The following is a 21,787-nucleotide window of genomic DNA, read 5'->3' on the forward strand; positions in this document are numbered from 1 at the left end:
AGATATTTTTTGGGGAGTTTTGAAGTGGAGTGGTCAGGCGTGGGCAGCTTAAATACTACTGCCATATGGTCAGACCATGCTAGGGGACGAAGGTTCGTAAATGATAACTGTTGGTTGTTTGAACGATGCCATCAGTGTGTGGCCTGCCTGGTGAGTTGCTCCGGTCTCCAATTGCTCTAAATTTCCACCATTCATCTGATCTAGAAGATTGGCGGTGTCTGGGTCCGAGACTAACTCAAGTTGGAAATTATAATCACCTAGTATTGTGTAAGAGGTGGTGTTTAGCCCAATTTCTGATATGCTGCCTACTTGTGTTATAAATCGTCCTCTCGGGCCCAGTGGCCTATAGATGAGGGTGCCTCTAAAGGAGTCATGGTGTGTGAGATAGAAACAAAACTCTAGCGCTTCACATTCTTCATTAACTAGCGGGTTAAAAGATGCTGTGATAGGACTATGGGATATGACCACTAAGCCACCCCTTTTCCTTTGTGACCTGTTCAGCGTATAACAGAGATAGTCAGGTGGTGTGGCTTTCACCAAGTCTGGACCGAAAGCATTGTCCGTCCATGTTTCCGTGACAAACTCAATGTTTTTCTCCTCATCCTCAATGAGGGAGGCGCATTCAATGATATGCTTGACCAGGGACCTTGCATTGAGGAGGACACAGTTCCGATCTATGACGGAAACGTCCTTTCCGATCCTTTTTTGTGTATCTTTAAGGGCAGCAACTGGATGAAACATTTGTTCTGGTAATTTAGTGTTGCACCCTGAGCAGTTCATTAGGGCTTGAATGGGCCTGTGTTCCGGCTGAAAAATACTTCAATTCTGGTCTTTCTTGTTAGGGCACAGCTTTCCAAACTTTTCATGTTGGGGAGACACTGTTTGGAAATGCATCATTTTGGGACACAGTAAGGCAGTGTAGCGAGCGAGCGTAGCGAGCCCGAAACACCTAAGGGGAGTTTGCGGGGTTCTCTGTCTTACTCCCTCTAGCTCCCTATCTCTCTGTCTTGCTCCCTCTAGCTCCCTCTCTCTCTGTCTTGCTCCCTCTAGCTTCCTCTCTCTCTGTCTTGCTCCCTCTAGCTCCCTCTCTCTCTGTCTTGCTCCCTCTAGCTCCCTCTTTCTCTCTGTCTTGCTCCCTCTACCTCCATCTCTCTCTGTCTTACTCCCTCTAGCTCCCTCTGTCTCCCTCTCTCTCTGTCTTGCTCCCTCTAGCTCCCTCTCTCTCTGTCTTGCTCCCTCCTACTCAATCTAGCTCCCTCTCCCTCTCTCTTGCTCCCTCTAGCTTCCTCTCTCTCTGTCTTGCTCCCTCTAGCTCCCTCTAAATCCCTCTCTCTCTCTGTCTTGCTCCCTCTAGCTCCCTCTCTCTCTCTGTCTTGCTCCCTCTAACTCCCTCTCTCTCTGTCTTACTCCCTCTAGCTCCCTCTCTCTCTGTCTTACTTCCTCTAGCTCCCTCTGTCTCCATCTCTCTCTGTCGTGCTCCCTCTAGCTCCCTCTCTCTCTGTCTTGCTCCCTCTAGCTCCCTCTCTCTCTGTCTTGCTCCCTCTAGCTCCCTCTCTCTCTGTCTTACTCCCTCTAGCTCCCTCTCTGTCTTACTCCCTCTAGCTCCCTCTATCTGTCTTACTCCCTGTAGCTCCCTCTCTCTGTCTAGCTCCCTCTCTCTCTCTGTCTTACTCCCTCTAGCTCCCTCTGTCTCCCTCTCTCTATTGCTCCCTCTGTCTCCCTCTCTCCCTGTCTTACTCCCTCTAGCTCCCTTTGTCTCCCTCTCTCTCTGTCTTACTCCCTCTGTCACCTCACCCCAGCTTACAGGGCACATATCTATATCATAGACTACTTCGACTCCAAATTCTCCTCTTGAAAACTCGTTCACTCCCCTGCGACACACCCACCACTTGCAGGCGACACAGTACTGTGTCGGTACACACAGTTTGGAAAGCTGTGTGTTAGGGTTAAGGAGTTTCAAGCTATTGCTTAAATAGTGAAGGGTTTTGGCTTTACCTGATGTAAGTTGAGCAGGGTGGCTGGCACTGAGTGTGCAACGCGTGCGGACTGGCACAAACGGGCTTGCCTTTGGCGCGCCCTTGGCGTGCTGGTGGCTCATCGGGGCAGCGTCTGACTAAATACTGTCAGGGGCATGAAAGACTAGCACGTTGACCGGATTCCTCTCAAGATGTCGGAGGTCCCGCGCTAATACTGCGGGGGACTTTGTAATGTGATCATATCTAATTTGGTGAGTGCACAAAGTGCAAATGCGCAAAATTAAAACCTTTAAAACAGTTATTATAAAAATGGGGCAAGTGCAGAAAGTACTTTAAAAATGACAATAGTGCAAATTATGGGAAAAAACAACCTAGGTCTCTCCCAGCTTAAGCCTCAGGAGGACTTTGAATAAGTTCAAAATAAGAAACATCCAGCATACACTATTTAAGTTATGAATTTTTAAAGATTAAATAAAAAATGGAGTGCTTAGAAGTCTATAGATGCAAATGGGGCTATCTGGTCACGCTCCAGTACCTTGGCGGAGTCAAAAACCAAACACACAGCGTCAGACCAAGGATATCGCACAGTGGAGGTGAGGCATCATGGTTGCGGGTGAGCGTCGGATCCTTAAGGCGGTATTGAGTCGTTGAATCTTTTGCTGCTCTGGGATGATGCATTGCACAGAGGAGATGATGCATCAGTTGGGGGTGCGAGACCTCGGTTCCAGGAGGCAATGTGGCGTTGAGGCAGCATCGATGTCGAGAGCCTGGAGCGTCAAAATCCTCTGCGTTGAAGTCTAACCACTGGGCCCAAAGCGCTATGTCGATCGGGAGTCACGCAGGGTCGGGAATGTGGCAGAGTTGGGATGGGACACCACGGATATCAGTGGCGTGGTGTCGAGCCTCATGTTGTCAAGGTTCTTCATAGGTGCTAGGGCAAGGTCACAGCTGTGTTGAAGTCATGGAGGCACATACCTGGTGAGCGGTGTCCATGGCTTTGGTGAAGGCAGCGGCGACGCGTCAATTTCACAGAAAGGTGCTGGTTCTGACTGACGCTCAGTGTCGAGGCATTGATTTTCGTGGTTTGCAGCACCAAGTTCACCTCCAAGGGCCCAAAAAAGGGTTTGGCACCACTTGGAAGGTCAAGACTCACGGCAGAGGAGCCCAGGTGATTGTTGAAAGTTGCAGTGAAGTCTTTGATGGCCCTGAGACTTCAATAACAGTAGGCAAGATCAGCCAAGCCCTTGGAAAACCTTTAGAAAGCAGGATGCAGAGAGTAAGGCCCAGTCCTCTCACTCCCAGGCAGCCAGCATCAGTCAGCAGGCCAACACAGCAAAGCAGGAAGCAAGGTGGCAGTCCCTCCTGGCAGCGCAAGAACTCTCTTCCTGGCAGAATGTCCTCAATCCAGAAATGTTCTGGGTATATAGTGTCAGAGGTCCAGTGCTCATACCCATCTTAGCATTTGAAGCAGGGAGATTTCAAAGAAAGGTCTTTGTTATGTACAAGATCTTGCCCTTCCTGGCCCTCACCCTAGCCGCACTAAATGGGGGTATGCAGCTCTTTGTGTGGGAACATGTACAGCCCTATTCAGGTACAAGGGTCAAGTCTTCCCACCACTCTAGCTCAGGAAGACCCAGCAGCCTGTTGATAGGCCTTCAGGATATGCAGGGCACACCTCAGCTCCCTTTGTATGTGACCGTTTAGAGTGAATTCACAAAGCCCAACTGTTAACCAACCCAGACGCATATTCCAGGGACAGAAATAGGCACAGAATGGTTAAAGTAAGAACCATGCCAACTTTCTAAAAGTGGTTTGATCAGGTATTTTTAATTTTACATTATTATTCAAACTGTTTTCTTGATTTTCAAAAACTTTTTTGTGAAAAAGAACACGATGTAGTCATATTACATTTTCAAACATCACTACAATAAATCATATACATTTCCGAAAAAAACATTCATCAATACAACGTGAATACATTTCTAAGACATTACTAAAAAGGAAAACATAATTTTTCTAGCCCCAATTTAGAGGGTATAATACATTTTTTGAGCCTGGACACTCTTGGGAAAGTCCAACTAAGGTCTCTGAAACAAACAAGGGGGTTAAAGGAGAAACCCTCTGTCTAGAGTGAAATTAAATTCACACACCCGTCAACGTTTTAAATTGTGCCAATGCGTTTTGAGTCTCAGTCCAAAAATACAGGGGCTCTCGTCAGGGCTTCTGAATTTAGATAGGTGGTGGTGTTGTCTGAAAAAAGTATAAAAAGTGTATATTAATGTTTAACAAATAGCTCGACCTATTTCATTAATTCAAGTTCCTCATGGAACTGTTGCTCTGTTTGCATGATAAGATGTACCTGCCAGAAGGTTTTTTTTTCTTTGTCAAACTGTGTCTTCAATGGAGAGAGTTGGGAATACGTTCTGTTGATAGTAAAAAAACGAACGACATTGTAAGGGTTTATGGTCCCAAACCATTTTTTATCAATCACCTTGAATTTAAGCCGCCTCCTACCTTTTAAAGTGGCTGGTTCGGACCTGATTCTTGTCCGTTCATATTTTCACAGGCGATTTTCTATGGGGAGTAAATTAGATTCGACAAGCATGTTTCAGTTTAGGGAATTTGGTTGATATTTAACAGACCCCTTCCCATCTTTCCTATACATTTCTTGCACGAGCCTACCTCAAATCTGAATGCTCTCTTCAGCTCGCGCTTCTGTTTACATGAGCTTGTCATGGCGGCAGGCGCGGTGCGTCCATTGGGGTGTAGGGGAGTAGCCCTTCTAAGCCTCGTGGATGCACCAGCAAGCACTGCAGTCAGTATTAAGGACATTGCTGTTCCTCACGTGCGTGACCGTGACGTCCTCGCTGAGAACGCCACGGCCGCTACCAGGACACACCCGACACAATCGGAGTGCGCCAGGGGGTGGGGCTGGGCTGGGCTGCTACAGCTTGAGTGACAGTGCACACTCAGCTGCAGCAGTAGTGCGCATGTGTATTTTTAGGCTTTGATCAGCCCACACATGCGCTTACTTCTTCCCCTTAGAGAGGGACCCAAGGGGTGCGGTTTCATACAGCACCCCAGGACCGCAGCCCCCGGGTTTGAAAAGGGTGGATGGTAACTGTGTCCCCCTAGCCAATCCTGGCGCTGCATGCAGCACCAGGATTGGTTGGTCCACCGCACAGCAATCCATTATTTGGTGCCCCACGTGGGTGGTAGCACACTGCCGCAGCGCACTTTCTATGGCCAATCACTGTGTGACTTCATATGAAGCCATGCAGTGATTGGACATTTTGGGACGCCCGCTGTCTATCTGGCTCCTCCCTCTGCTCTGGAACTGACACACCTGACAGTCTGCTGGTGCCTGCTGCTCGTCGACTCGTGACGGTGGACTTGGAGTTGGACTCGTGTCACGTGGGTCGTCGACGTGTGTACTGGTGTAGTCACTCACTACTAGTCAGTGTAGACTAGAGAGGGAATCGAGATCCTGCGATTGAGAAAAAATTAAAAGTAAGAGTCTACTCTACTACTCTCAAACGTGTTAGTTACAGTAATACAGTAGTGGCTCGGTCGCGGTATGTGACAGATCGAGTGAGTGACCTTTTCTAATCTATAGTTGTCGATGCTGCACAGTAATCATTTTTTTCCTGAGATTTGATGACCTGAGGGATTGTGTATTTTTATATAAATTATGTAATTATCATCAAATGTGCAGAACACGACAGTGCGACACGACAGACATCGTCGCAGTGAAACGCAGGCCGGGCGAGAAGGTTCCAGAGTCCAGTTGCGACATTATTTTCCACATGGCTGGAAACGCGATGTTGTGACTGTGCGCTAATAAATAACTGATGGTGCGATATGAGGGAAATTTCGCCGAGTTCAGAAATCAGTCAGGTTCTTGTTTCACAAAACATTCAGCTTTTTTTTATAATGGGAACCAGAAACCTGCAGGGCACCAGGTGAAGGGATGTGTGGCTCGGGCGCGGTATGTGACAGATCGAGTAAGTGATCTTTTCTAATTTATAGTTGTCGATGCTGCACAGTATTTTTTTTTTTCCTGAGCTTTGATGGCCTGAGGGATTGTGTATTTTTATATAAATTATGTAATTATCATCAAATGTGAGAACACGACTCAGTGCGACACGGCAGACATCGTCGCAGTGAAACTCAGGCCGGGCGGGAATGTTCCAGAATCCAGTTGCGACATTAATTTCCACATGGTTGGAAGCGCGATGTTGTGACTGTGCGCTAATAGATAACTAATGGTGCAATATGAGGGAATTTTTGTCGAGTTCAGAAATCAGTCAGGTTCTTGTTTCACAAAACATTCAGCTTTTATAATGGGAACTAGAAACGTGTAGGGCACCAGGTGAGAGGATGTGTGTCAGGCCGGGCCCGTGATTTGAATGTTTGCAAATCAGAGAGCTCTTTCTTGCATTTCCAAGCTTAGAAAAGTACAATGCGTTGTTTTATAAACCCTGCAGAGCTGGCCGTGCAACAACGCTGTTTCATAGTAATAACAGGTGATATTATTACCTAACCCAATGGTACTTGTTTTGTTTTATTTGGCACTGGGATGAGTCAGCCACTGAGCCACACCAAAATTGGAGCATGGGAAATGGAGAATGTCGTCAAATGTCTACATGTGCATTGAACCACAGATCTGTCTTACCAGGTGTATTGGAGGCCATCCACTCAGTAACGATGGGTGGGATGTGTTCCAGGAAAAACGAGTCTGAGTATAGAAAGGGATTGCGCATTATAAAAGTATTTGGATAAATTACCAGGGAAGCATGTTTTGAGTGTTGTGTTCTAATTTAAATATATCTGGATACCCTTTCGAGTGAGAAGTTTCCAACTCTACAAGTCGACGTTACATTACAATATATCCCACAAAATTGAACCAACACAATTAAAATAATATACATATCATATACCTTACTGTTAATGGCGATAGAGGTTTGCATTAATGAAACAGAAAGAATGAGAGAGGGAACAGGAACAATGAAGCAAAATCGAAGTGTGAGAGTTATAGAGAGCGTAGCAGGAGATAATCGTTTTAAAATAAATTATTTTCTCTATGGCGCTAACACAGTGGTGGTTTGAAAAATTCAAAATTTGCCCACATATAAAAACTATTTATCAACTTAAGCCTTAGAGAACTTAGATAACGAAATGTGTAGGCCAGATATAAAGAGATGAACTCTCTGAAAACAGAATATCCTGTCTTAATGGTATACTGGGTGAACTTAATAAAAATTAATGAACACCCTGAATAATTAAAATACTAATTATTTCAAAGCAGGCCGTTCTATTCTGAATAACTGTACCCAGACGAGGTGTGGTAGAAGAGAGGCACAAGAAGAGGATGGATGATCTTATAACTAGGGGTGTGTGAGATGGGTGTAATTTGCTTTTGTGTAATTATGAAAACATTCTGAAAAATCAGAGAAATTATGAGTAATTATATATGAAATGCAAACAGGCATTTGGGGTTGTGTTTTAGTGTGAAGTGCTTCTTTGCATAAAATTTGGACACAAAGGCATATTTACTGCTAAAAAATAGCTGTTGTTCTCATGCACTTTCCATTTTCTGCCAAGAGTGGCACGTAATTGTGTGGCGTAATTGCTTAATTTCAGGAATTTCATGTAACAAGCATAACAGGAAATCACCTAAATTATGCTATAGCTAGTGTACGTCAATGCTCACAGACAAGAACTTCTCCAAATATTCGAGGACTGGAGTTAAAATAGTAAATCCTCCCCATCTCGAATATATTGGGGCATTTCCTATACCTCCTTGCTAGTTTTATGGAAGCATTGAAATACACTCACTCATGGGAGGCGTGGGCTGTAATGGGGCCTCTTGACCCAGCTCGGTATCGTTTTAAGGATTTTGGGTGCTCTGGGAAAGACATATTTTGGGGGACCATATTTAAATGAACTGTCAATTTTACGACTCATTTCTTGCTACTTCAAGCCCGAATGGTTTCAAACTGAATTAAAGTTAAACTTTCAGTAGCAGGGTCACTCAAAAACAGCTGAAATATGACTTTAAATTACTTGAGGACGCTGTCAGAGATTGAGGTGGGCAGGGAAGAGGAAGAGAGATTGCGATAGAGTCATTGACAGAGGGGCTGTGGTTCCTGAATGTCAAGTCCAGGATTTTGTGGGAGACTAAATTGTGCACAAACTATTGAGGGACTAAACATCAAAAGGTATTATAGATTTTCTATAGCTAACTGCACATACACATACCTTCACAATGTATATATCTTCATGGAATTAAGAATATCAAAGCTATACTTCCCTCTGGGCACTTACCTTTCAACATTTTTTCCTTTCAATATTTTATTTACAATATTGGAGTGCCACAACATTCTCGTTATTCAAGAGTGCACTCACCCCTCAAATTAAGCAATAGCTCTGCCAGCAAAGCAACTGCTCCCTGCTATATTAATAATGCTGATGAAATATGAATAAATGCAAAAAATTAGCACACAGAACCATTTATAACTGGTCCACAGGACTTTCTGCCAAGGTCACTCTCTAGTTGCGTGTATTTCAGGATCGGACGGGCCGGGTCGGGTGCCTTGGCCCTGAAGTTTCAGTACCGGAGGGAGCCGAGCTAACGCCGAGGGAGGGGTTCCCCTTGGACCTGTCCGAGGCAGCCGAGCCGACTATGTGTTGTTGTGGGTGTAGCATTTATTATTTATTGAGTATGAAGATGATGAGCCGCGGTCAGACTCAGATCAGCAAGATAAGATTCAAATTGCAGATTGGGTGCTCGAGTCGGGGGTACAGTGAACTGAGCCTTTAACCGGAGATCTGCTCCGGTGGACTCTTTTTGTTGTCCAGCCTAGTGGAGGAAAGCACAGGTTGGCTTGAAAACCCACAAGGGCAGAGCAGCCCCGCTTTACAAAGCCACCCTGAGGGCTTTTGTTCCATCTCTCGTGGAAGCATTTATTAGAATTACTGCTCACACGGTATGTTGTGCAACCTGACCGGTATATTTGGTAGAAATGTTGTAGTCAAATCATAAACACATGACCCACAATTCACCCCATTCGACTAGTGACAAGTCATACTATAAAGCCCTACAACATAGCACCGGACACAGAGGCCTAAAGGCCCCACTGACTGGCGCGGTAACGAGAGACGATAAAAAGGTTATGATACGCTTATGGTTAATGTTCTTCCTAGAGAGAGATCATAGTTTTGTCTAGTGGAAGTTTTGGCTCATGGAAAGGTAGCGCAGAATGTTAATGTGCCTGCTGCCAAGAACATGTACCTGATGCAGATCACAAAATGCATATGATGTAAATAGGTCAGTGAGTCACTGCTTTTGTCAGAGAGATCCTTTTGTTACGTGCAGTTTGTAAGTTAAAATCCTAACATACAACAGCAAGCTATTAACTGTCATCTAAGAGTTGCAGGCAAACTGCAAGGAAAAAATTGGAGTGTTATGTTTTTTTCCCCACAGTCTTTGTTTGATTACCCTATTGTTTCAAAAATAAATTGTTATCTTTTCATTTTCAGCACCTGGTAAAGCCTGACAACCTGAAACATTACCACATTTTGGGGCAATTTTTCGGCGAACAAGAGGCCCCCAACCTCCTTTGCTGCTCTTTCACCCTGGCTACGACCCAGCAAACACCAGTGTTAAAGGTAAGGAAACTGATGCTATATTTTTTTACATGGGTGTTAGGGCTATGTATGTGGTCACTCTCAAGGCCCTCAAGCTGTGTCTGTTTCAGTGCCTCCAGCAACCACTTTGGCACAGAGAGGCAGGAGGCAGTAAGGCTGTATTTTTAGCAGTCATTTTGTGGAAAGGGGAGCTGTTGGAGATGTATTGCGATACTGCACAAGATATATGTATTTATACTGAAATTCGATGATATTGCACTGCACCTTATATGTTGTACTTTGATTATTGACAGGTTTCTTTAACATATATATTGGTAAGGCCAGCATCGGCATCATGAATACCGTACAAGAGCTGATTACAAGGTCATTCCAGGCACGGCCACTTGAAGAGAAACTACTTTTAAAGCAATTAGGACATCATCAGCCTAACATAAACCTACAGCAAACTTCCCAGGACAGAGGAAAAATGTCAAAACGTACATTCTCAAAAGCCTGGTACCCAAAAATTGATTGGCTTACAGGGTGCCCTTTAGATAATTCTCAGCTCTGCTTCCCCTGCTTGCTGTTTGTTGGTGAATTTTCTCGGAAACATCAAGGAATCACAGACTTGAAGCATTTGTCGAAAACAAATAAAGAAGCATGCATACACAAGAAAGCATATGGAAAACCTGACGAGACTGGGAATGTTATGTTATGTTATGTTATGTTATGTTATTTATTCTTTTATATAGCGCACGGCTACTCAAAAAGAGTGTCCCGGCGCTTTTATTGGAGAAGGAAGGCTGCCACATAATAACATAACACTGAATAAAAGAAAAAAACAGAAGTACAAAACAAGTGCAAACAGAAAACCGGCTACTGAGTGAACAACCAGGTTTTCAAACCTTTTCTAAAAGCAAAAAGACTAGAAGCTCCCCGGAGGGCGAGCGGCAAAGAATTCCACAACTGTGGTGCCAGCAAACCAAAGGAGCGGCCTCCCAGGCGCGCTCTCTGCACACGCGGGACGACCGCCAAAAACAGAGATTCTGACCTCAAGGACCTAGTCGGTTGATAAAAGACCAGTCTCTTTTGAAGGTATTTAGCTCCCACCAAGTGGAGAGCTTTGTAGGCCAGAGTCAGAGCCTTGAAGGCAATCCGTTTCCGGATGGGAAGCCAGTGCAGAGTTATCAGCAGGCCAGATGCACTGGCCCGCCTGTTTAATCCAAAGATTGCTCTCGCGGCAGCGTTTTGCACCACTTGAAGCCGCTGCAGCAAGTACTCTGGAAGGCCCAGGTAAAGAATGTTGGAGTAATCCAACCTGGACCCAATCAGAGCCTGCACTGTCACTTTCCTGTGCTCCTCGGACAACAGGGGAAGGAACCTCCGCAGCATCCTGAGGATGCCGAAGCAAGTGCCCGCCACCCCAAGGATCTGGGATTTCAATGTTAATCCTTTGTCCATCTTGACCCCCAGATTTTTCGCGACATGGGAAGAGCAGGATGGAGGAAACATGTTAATCGGCCACCAGGCCTGCCAGTCTGGCTCTGTGTCACACCCGAAGAAGAGTACCTCGGACTTATCGGAATTGCACTTGAGGCTGTTCAGATGGAACCAATGAAAAACAGCCCCAAGGCAATCCCGGATACTCTCCTCCTCAAAGTCTCCTCCCCTCTGACAAGAGAAGAGGAGCTGGGTGTCATCAGCGTAAGACACGATCCGGGCGCCATACGACTCCGCCAACGCCGCCAATGGGGTCATAAAGATGTTGAAAAGGGTTGGGCTCAAAATAGAGCCCTGTGGAACCCCGACTCCCAGAGGCGGCATCACGGCGGAGTCTGGCGGCGCCCAGACCGTTTGCCGGCGGCCGGCTAGGAAGGAAGAAAACCAATCGAGCACCGTCCCCCGTAGACCTATCTCAAAAAGCCTTGCGAGAAGGCCATCATGGGGGACGGTGTCGAATGCCGCCGACAAGTCCAGCATCACCAGCATGACTTTGCCCCCTGAGTCCAGAACACCTTTAATGGTTTCTGAGACCTCAAGGAGCGCAGTCTCTGTGCTTAGATGGGGACGAAAACCAGACTGCGTGGCATGCAAGATCTCATTGGTTTCAAGAAAATTGGAAAGCACAGCCTGAACGTGCTTTTCCACAATCTTCGAGAAAGCCGGCAGCAGAGAAATAGGCCTGTAATTGACCGGGGCCTTCGAATCCAGGCCAGATTTTTTCAATAATGGAATCACCATCGCCTGTTTCCAGGCTTGCGGGACCACTCCCCTACTCAATGAGAGATTTAACAGCGGGTTTGCCAAAGGGTTGATCACCTCCGCAACTTTCGCTAAAAATTTAGCGGGCCAAGGGTCGAGGGGCGACCCCGATTTAAGATTGCCCATTATCGCTAAAGAGTCCGGGGCAGACATCGGTGGAAACACATTCAGCGTCACAGCTGGGAAAGCCAGCGGGGATAAGGTGATCTCAGGATTAGTCTGGACCATAGGTCCAGGTGATGGAAAAGAATCCTGTATGCGTTGAATCTTGCTCGTAAAGAAATCAGCAAGATCCGAAGCCCAGGTGCCAGACGGTTTCTCATCCGAGGTGTTAGACCATGGGGAGATAAATTCTCTCACAATGGAGAAAATCTCCTTGCAGGAATTAGAAGCAGCTTCTATTCTCCTAGCAAGATATGCTTTCTTTTCCAGGCGAATGTCCCGGTGATAAGCTTTGACCACCGTCTGATAGGTCAGCTTGGCTACCGTATCATATTTAGCCCGCCAAGCTCTTTCGGCTACCTTACACTGCTGCCGCGAAGCCAACAGTGCAGCGGTAAACCAAGGCGCAGAGACCCGTTTCGGTGTCAGGCGTGGTGTCAATTCCGGGGCCAGATCGTTTAGCCTGTCTAGAAGCCAATCTTGCAAGGTCTCCAGATCCCTGTCCAAATCGCCCGAGAGGGAACACGGGTGATCCACAGCGGCCTGAGCCAGCAACTCTGGGGTCACTCGATGATAAGCTCTATGGACCCGGCCCTGTTGCTGTGCCAGGGCAACCCTCGGTTTAGCTATGCCTTTGATCGTATATTTGGCAAGCAGATGGTCTGACCAGAGTACAGGTGTAATCTCAATCTCCTCAAGCGGGGAAGACGAGAATACCTGGTCCAGAGTGTGCCCCTTCTCATGTGTAGGCCCCTGCAAATAGGGGATCAGTCCCAGCGGGGTCATAGCCTCGGAAAGTTTAATGGCAGCAGGGTCGGATGGATCATCCATCCGAAAGTTAAATTCTCCTGCCACGATGCAATGTTCCGTTTTCAGGGCCAGCCCCAACAGCACGGAGTCCAGATCTTCAAAGAACGTGCCGGGTGAGCCCGGGGGTCTATACACGAGCAATCCCTTAACAGAATGATGTGGAGACAAAGTAATAACAAAAGCAAGGGTCTCCGAACCTCGGATGTCCTTTACTGGCAGAATCACACACGAGATGCCCTTCCTGACCACCAAAGCCACTCCACCTCCCCTGCCCTTAGCTCTATCCTTCCTGAAGATGTTGTAATCAGGCGGAATTGCCGTCACGACATCTGGGTTGGAAGAATCACCCCACCACGTCTCAGTTAGCATAAGACATAGCGGCTTCACGGTATCAAGGAGCTCAAAAATGTCCTGCGCATGTTTACCCGCTGACCTGGTGTTAAGTAGCAAACAGCGGTAGCCCACACTAAGAGTATTATAGGTGGGGCATGAAAGCAGAGAGCGGTTAGGGCGCCAGCTACAGACCGGGCAACAGGATTTCCCGCGATGACGTCCAGGAAAGACAGTGCGGCAGCCTGTGGCCAGAGTGTCAAAAGAGCGAAGGTCCGCAGAAGAGTAGTGCAGCACCGGTACCCCAGAAGGACACATCCCTAGTGAAAGAGTGGAAGAGCCCCACCCGCCGCTCCGATCGCCTCCGGGACGCTGACGGGCGCAGACGGGCAGGACTCTGGCTTGACTCCGGCGCGAGTCAGGCGCTACCGCTGCGCGTCACCGCTGCGCGGGTGTAGCGAGCTTTAAGTAGGGCTCACCTGTGGTGGTGATAAGCGCTAGAGCGCTCAGCCAGTGGCACAGTGGACACTCGCCCCCCCCAAGATGGCGGCCACGCGCCAAAACGAAGCCTACAGATCGTAAATCCGCTCAAAACGCGGTGAGGGGCCCAATTTAAAGTGCAGGTATGTGGGCAGTACAAGCACAATTAAAAGCAATGTTAACAAAAATAAAACAAAAAAAAGATCAAAAACGGCGATTTTTAAAATTACAAGCGCTACAGCCTACTATTGCAGCAGCCTAGCGCGCAAGCGTGCAAATACCTTCTCCAAGGCCGAGGCTACAGAAGAGCTCGCCTTAAGTAGGGCTCACCTGTGGTGGTGATAAGCGCTAGAGCGCTCAGCCAGTGGCACAGTGGACACTCGCCCCCCCCAAGATGGCGGCCACGCGCCAAAACGAAGCCTACAGATCGTAAATCCGCTCAAAACGCGGTGAGAGGCCCAATTTAAAGTGCAGGTATGTGGGCAGTACAAGCACAATTAAAAGCAATGTTAACAAAAATAAAACAAAAAAAAGATCAAAAACGGCGATTTTTAAAATTACAAGCGCTACAGCCTACTATTGCAGCAGCCTAGCGCGCAAGCGTGCAAATACCTTCTCCAAATACCCCCATGTTGGGGGAAGAAGCACCAACTGAGCCGCAGATAAATGATGCATTCCGCAAAACCATACAGAAACACAATGAAGCCGTTGATAGGAACAGACAAATTCTATCAAAGATAATTGATTGCATTTGTTTCTGTGGTGCTTTCGAACTGGCACTGAGAGGCCATGATGAATCAGAAAGTTCCTCAAAACCTGGAATCTTCAGAGGCCTAGTGGATTTAATAGCAAGCATTCACAAGGATTTGGAAACACATTTAGCAAGTGCTACAGTCTTTAAGGGCACCTCTAAAACAATACAAATGACCTCCTTGAGTGTATGCTTGAAATTATAAGAAGCCATAGTGTACAAGAGTTGACAAACACAGACTTTGTGGCTATTCAGGCTGATGATACCACTGATGTGGCCACTAAAACACAGTCCGTATTAGTGTTTCGGTACTTTGACAATGACAGAGACCTGGTGGAGAGGTTCTATGGTTTCACACATTTAAGAGACTCTAGTGCAGCAACCATTACTGCAGCTATACTGTGTCAACTGAACTTAATTTTTCCGGAGCCGCCTCAAAAACAAAAACTTATTGCACAAAGCTATGGTGGTGCATCCGTAATGAGTGGAAGCCTTAGTGGAGTACAGAAAAGAATTCAAGATGTGTACCCTAATGCTCATTATGTGCACTGTTACACCCAACAACTCAATCTTATTATGCAACAGGCAATATCAAAGATCACCGAGACACAAATTGTCTTTCAGGATATAGGAGGCATGGCAGCATTCTTCTCACATTCTCCCAAAAGAACAGAAGCCCTTAATGAGATTGTGGACACAAGCATTCCAAGGTGATCCTCAACTCATTGGAACTTTAACATCCGTACAGTCAACCTAATCTTTGAACATAGGGAGGACCTTGAGAAATGTTTTGTCGCCATAGAAGCCAATGATGAGTTTGATTTCACAAGTCAGAATGAAGCCCGTGGCTTTGTTAGAACACTACAAGACAGAGAGTTTCCGTTCTTACTGTTTTTATTTCATGAAATAATGCTTGCTTTTGACACGTTATACAATCGGTTACAAGGAAGAGAGGTAGATACTGTCAAAGTGCAAGAATGTACCACTACGTTTGTACAAAGCATAAGGAAAGTGAGAGATGGGGTTGACAATTTAGAGAGCAAACTGCCAGAGCATTCTACTTTTGCAAACCGCAGGAAAAACATCACCACTCTGGTTTGAATTGCAAAGGAGATATGTGACATTGTAATTGTGCACTCACTAAACATTTGGTGAGTGCCACATTATTGCAAAGTAAAGAGTTTGCAAAATATGATAAATCCTTCCCAGAACGTGCTCTGAATGAGGCTGTGCAAGCATATCCTATGCTCAACAAAGAGCAGCTGAGAACTGAGTTGACTGTACTGTACGCAATGCCTGTGTACCGGAAGGCCACAAAGGCCTTGACTTTGCTGGCTTTAATTATTTTGGAAAAAATTACAGTAGTGAAGGACAATAGATCGAGTGCCAAATGAGTCGATGGTAATTAGTGGGCAGATGAAGTTAGCAAAGCGGTAACTTCATCTGCCCACTAATTACCATCGACTCATTTGGTGTTCTTTAATTAATTTTCTTTTACATTTTTTGTGTGTATTCACCTTTCTGTATTGTAATAATTTAATGTTTTGCACTGACTCAATCTTTGAATTGTAAGTTTAAATGTATACTCAATCAAAATGAAGAAAATAAGATAAATGAATCTATAAAAATATTTTTCTATATACATCATGTTTGGTCTTGTTTAATCATGGTCACATGTCCCTTTTTATATGTTAATTGTGTTGTTCCCCTAGGCTCAGGCACTCGATCTATTGTCCTTCACTACTGTTAATTTTTTCCAAAATAATTGTTGTTAGTCCCTACCAGTAGTGAGTTCATTATTAGTAGGGGTCCCCATTCTTTCAAAACTTTGCTGGCTTTAATACATAAATTGAATATGGAAAAGTCACTTACAGAGACAGTGACTTTACTAAAAATGGTCATTACCACTCCAATGACAACATTCGTATCTGAACTGTGTTTTTTAGCCTTAAAGCTGATTAAGACATTCCTTAAGAACACCATGCTAGAAGAAAGACTCAATGCTTTGGCAATGTTCCTTGTAGAGATCAAGCTAGTCCAAAAAATACCGGACTTCAACATTAAAGTTATTGACAAGTTTGCTACTCTTAAAGAGAGATGTGCTGATTTCATTTACAAAAAGTAAACAAAGTTTAATGCTGCTACTTGTTTGTTAAATAAAAAACATCTGTGAGTGAGGTACTCCTAAATGCATTGTTATCTCTGTTTTTAAAAGTTTTCTAGTGTTTGTTCTACTTGGGGACTGAACAGATTTTACTGATCAAATTGCACATTAAGTACATTCTGTAGCACCTAAACACTATAAACTGTGTGGAAAGACATGCGTGGTAAAGTCACATGCGTTGTAATGGAAACGTGGTAAAGGTAATGTGTGGTTCCCAATGCTTTGTAAAACCTGTTTCCCAACTGCTGTGCAACTTTTGCTACTCTTAGAGCTGAGATTTTCATGAAAGTCTTATAGTCTGAATTCAGCAGCATAATAGGACGGAATGTATGATGCTCTGTGGTTATACTGAATAAGCAGCTACCTATGTTATGACATCTATTAATGTAATAACTGCACTTTCACAATTGCTTTATTAACCTTCCTGCTTTCTCAAATTTGCTTGAACATTCACAATTATTTTTCTCTTTTTTCAAAATTTTCTCCGGGGGACAGCCCCCCAAACCCCCCTACTGCAACTGTATGCTGATGTTTTTTGGAGATTGAGTCTCGGCTGAGTTTCAGGGACTACGCTTTATGAGGAGTTTCACTACTTAATTTAATTTCAACCTTGATGCGCCTTTTGATTTCACTTTTTTCCTGAACTCTTTTTGAGTTCAATTAACTTTTAATTCCATGAGTTAGAACAGGAACTGATTCCTTTATGGAACATGCTTGACAATTTTGCTATTAATGACTCTAACCATATTTATATTTGATAATTTCTGTAAGCATATTTGTCTAATTTACTAATTGATTAAAAAGACTCAAAAGATTTTGCTAAAGTCTTTAAGAGAATAAAGGGTTTCAAACAAATTTAGAATTCTGATCATTGGCTGAACTTAAAACCTGTTAATTATGATGTTCATTGACTTAATTTGATTTAGCTTCCATTCCAAAAAGGTGGCAAAGATCTGTCGCCTAAAAGAAGAAGATTTAGCACAGAGTTGGAGCCCATTATTGTAAGTCACAGGTTGAACTGGTACTAGAGAGTAAAATGTGGACTCTTTCCATGCTATCATAACAATGCAGGTTTTAATAACCTGACATCCATCCTGATTGTATGAGCACTGCATAGAAACAAGAAAAAACAAGAAAATAAAGATTATATAAGATTATCACGCATGGAACAGAAAAAGAGCATTTCAATGTAAATGTTACCAATCAAATCTAATTAAGCTTGCTCTAATATAGAAGAGTACTTTAGTTTTAAAATGACTCAAACTCACATTTCAAAGAAATGGATAAGAATTTAAAAAGAGCTGTTTTCACTGATTAAGTAAAATGTATGAAGGTAATTCTTTAAAAAGAATAATGGTTCTTTCACAATGCTCAGATAAGTGATAGATGTCAATCAGTCACAGCCATATTTGTCATTAGGAGCTCCATTTAGTACCTTTTTAGGTCTCGTGCCTAGCGTTGCACTGCGCAGCGCGAGACTTTTAGTAGGTGAAAAACTGTGTCATATAGCTCCTGTATATCCTTATATCGTGTTAAGTTAGCATAGGTACATTTGAGGTTTAAACGCCATTTTTCTTTCTTGCAACTTCTGCACACGACACTTAATTGTTGACTTAGCTTTCAGCCTAGTAGTTTGCCGTGGTGTATGTGAGAATAATATGTTATTGCTCTGATATCAGCTTTGCTTAATAAACTATGTCTGCACGAAGAGTGCTGAAGTTTCAGGAACAACACGATATGGAATTGTTATGAGGTCTGATCTCCACGCCTTCATAGTCATAACACAAGTGCAGCCTTTGCCAACTCTGGCTTCAGGCGGGATTGATATGGCTTTGCACGAGGCACATAGCACACACTTGATGCGGTGCACATGCAGAGAGAGCTGGTGTATGCTGATGTGATTCCTTCATGCTAGGACACTAAGGTATGGGCCCGCCCTAAAACAACCCAAAGAGACCTTCTTAGCTAATAATATAATATATGTGTTAGGGAGGGTGAGATATAAGTGTTGTTAACTCTTATTCATTACAGTATGTTGACATGCTGTCACCATTCGCCTTTTATGTCTTAGTAACTATGCTGGTAATTTTGCTACTGATAATAAGTATACTTGTATTATCTAAGATACTGCGCCTGAGAAGACGGCATTAGTAAATAAACATTTCAAATGCACATGTGTCTTCTTTACTCCATGTTCTGGTTTGTAATGATAATATAACGAAAGAGTGTTCATGAGTTCCACGTACCCTGAGGTACTGTAAGTTCATGTTCTGGTTTGTCTAAACATTGGGAGTTTGATATGTCCAATGAGACACTGAAGCTAGCTCGGTAAGGGGTGAGTTGGGTACTAAGGTGTGTTTTGGGTCACCCTAATTCGCCGAGGTTCCACTCCTCTGTGCACAGTTCTGTGTGAGAACAGAAACCCTGCGACATGGCGCCCAACGTTTTCGGTGGTCTTATATCATGACACTCGAGTAGTATATCGTTCTAACCTTAACCCCTTCACCTCCGTTTCCGGAAAGCGGGGTGTCGGTGAAACCTACCTATTTTTTGAAATAGGTCTTATTCAAGCTTGATTCTTTCTTAAACGGTTTCTTTAAATTACTACCCAGTTGTGCTACAAAGTATTCTTTGTATTTTCTTGTTTCCAGTGTTGTCATGGCGGCGGTGGCCATTGCGCAGCATAGTCGCGTGGCGGTGCGCAACCATCTTCAGACGTACCAAGTCCCGGTGGATGGGATGGCTGTGATTTTCGTGGTGTGTGCAGATCCGGCGTTCCCTTACGAGTTGTTTTACTCTTGGGTTACGTTTCCGGCTGTGGACGCAACTTCTGGTTTGTTCCACTCCTACACCGCCTCGGCTATCCCGGCTGAATATACACCGTAGAGGGCACTGGAAATACCTATTGATCATTGGCAGCATCGAGTTTGGTTTGATGGCGCCCTCCCCCACTCTTTGTCCGCTGCGAGGTTAGGTCCACTCTCGATTCCAGGTACTAACTGGCCTGCGTTGGGTGGTTTTACCCCGCACCCGAATCACGGCGCTTGTACCCTTCAGGAAATTCGCAGGTTACATGTTGTATCTATTTCCGTGATTCGAGCACTAGTGCAATACATAGGTCGTCATCTCCCGGGTGGTCCCCCGGGGGGTACGGCCGCTCAGGCGGAACGTGGTGGTTTACGGCTCAATCCAGTTATGGTAAATTCGGTTTTTGGTCAACGCCCTGATAATAAAGATGATTTTCCTTTTTGGCTGGCCGAGAAATTTGACCAACTGGAAGCCGTGTTTCCCAATTCTTCTCCTGCTGACAAACATAGAATGTTGACGATTACTTTACCTAAGGATATCACTCCCGAGCTCGTTGACTGTGAAAGCTGGGGTAAGACTTTTGCAGCTGTTTATGCGAGGTGTTTCAGCACCCCATCTATGGCTGTACTGCCTACGATCATAAAACGTGTTCAGGATGATCACGGTCCTGAGGCAGCGGTTGAATTGGGTATGCGCCTGTGTGGTTCTTTTGAGATTGTAAGTGATCTCATACTCTCCAACATCAAGGGAGATGCTGTGAACTTCCAGGTTTTTAATGCACTGGCAGCGTTACCCGATGCCGAAAAGCCCCGCCAGTTGGCGAAGATTGTGGTGGCCGCTTATAAAACTATCGGTCGCACAAGTAAGGGTTTGAAGTACTTCGCGGTTAAGGAGAAGAAACAACCACAAGTGCAATCTGCTACGGCAGATGTACAACCAAAGTCCAAAAAACAAAATTGGCCTCAGAAACAGAAACAGGGGAAGCAACAGCAGCAAACGCAGGAATCTTATCCTACAACACAAGTCCCTGCGCCAGCTGAGAAAGTTTATGATTTGCGCGATCGCGCGATGAATAAATCACCTGATCGATTTCAGGTTTCTGATCAACGCTCTCCTCGTTCCTTTCAGGACTCATCGGCCCAGAAGACCGGTGGAGGAGGAGGCGGACGGGGACGTGGTGGCCAACAGGGACGTGGCCAGCCCCGCCAGACAGAAGGCGCATGGAAGCAGGAGGATTCTACGCCAAAGAGACCGCAGTTTGCGAAAAAGAAAGTCGCAGCCTTAACGGCGCATCGATATGCCACAGATAGTGAGAACGCGGCTTCGGAATCTGACGTGGGCTCTGACCTTGCTGGACAGCGCGGCGGAGATAACCATAGTCAGAGAGGCGCTCCGTCCACTACTGAGGGTGACAGCGACTGAAGTGTTCGTTGTGATAGAAACAGCCGATACAAGACTAGCTCCCCCTGAACGACTTTTTGAAATTGTCCTGTTAATTGAAGGTGACATACAGCGTACTGTCAGAGGGGTATTTTGGGAGAACCTTTCGTCTACGTACGACATTTTGCTTTCTGAGGCTGACTGGCCCCCGCCTTCTGTGCTCGCAGCGCCGCGAGGGGAGGAGGTAATCCTTCCCAGTTTCGCGCACACTGTCTCAACTGAGCATGCGCAGCATTTTGCAGAAGAGTGGGCTCGGGCTCTTGCGCCGGCTCTGTACCGCAACCAATGTGGTTGGGATAAATTGTCTCCTTGCCACGAAATTCCTTTGCGGTCTGAGCCGCAGCCTCAGCCTCAATATCCCATACGGCGTGAAGCTAAAACTGCCGTCGCAGAAATCCTTGAACAATTGGAATATCAGGGAGTTATTGAAACGTGTGTGTCACCGATGAATAATCCCCTTTTTACTGTGACCAAGCCTGACGGGTCATATCGTTTGGTATTGGATTACCGGCATTTGAACTCGCATTGCCGTAACTGTGCAGTACAGAATACTCACGGCTCTGCGCTAGTGGATAGTCTAGTGCGTAAGCGTTTCAAGACAACGCTTGACATATCCAACGGTTTTTATGCCCACAGACTGGATAGCTTTAGCTCCCAATGGACAAGTTTTACGTCCGCTGGTGTGCAAAAACGCTTCCGGCGACTCCCGATGGGCTACAAAAATAGTCCTGGAGTCTTCACCTCAAGAATAGTCACTCTATTGGAGAGTATCGATCCAGATGCATGTTCTTATGTGGATGACATTTATCTCACAGACGACGAATTTTGGATGCATCTGTGTCGAGTGAATTCAATAATTTGTAACTTTGCAGATATGGGTTACAAGTTGAATTTTGCAAAATCGCACATTGCAGAACACACAGTGTTGTTCCTCGGCTATGAGCTGAACAATGAAGGTCGAGGATTGGCTCCTCA

Source organism: Lissotriton helveticus, chromosome 11 (assembly GCF_964261635.1).
Source record: "Lissotriton helveticus chromosome 11, aLisHel1.1, whole genome shotgun sequence".
Taxonomy (NCBI): Eukaryota; Metazoa; Chordata; class Amphibia; order Caudata; family Salamandridae; genus Lissotriton; species Lissotriton helveticus.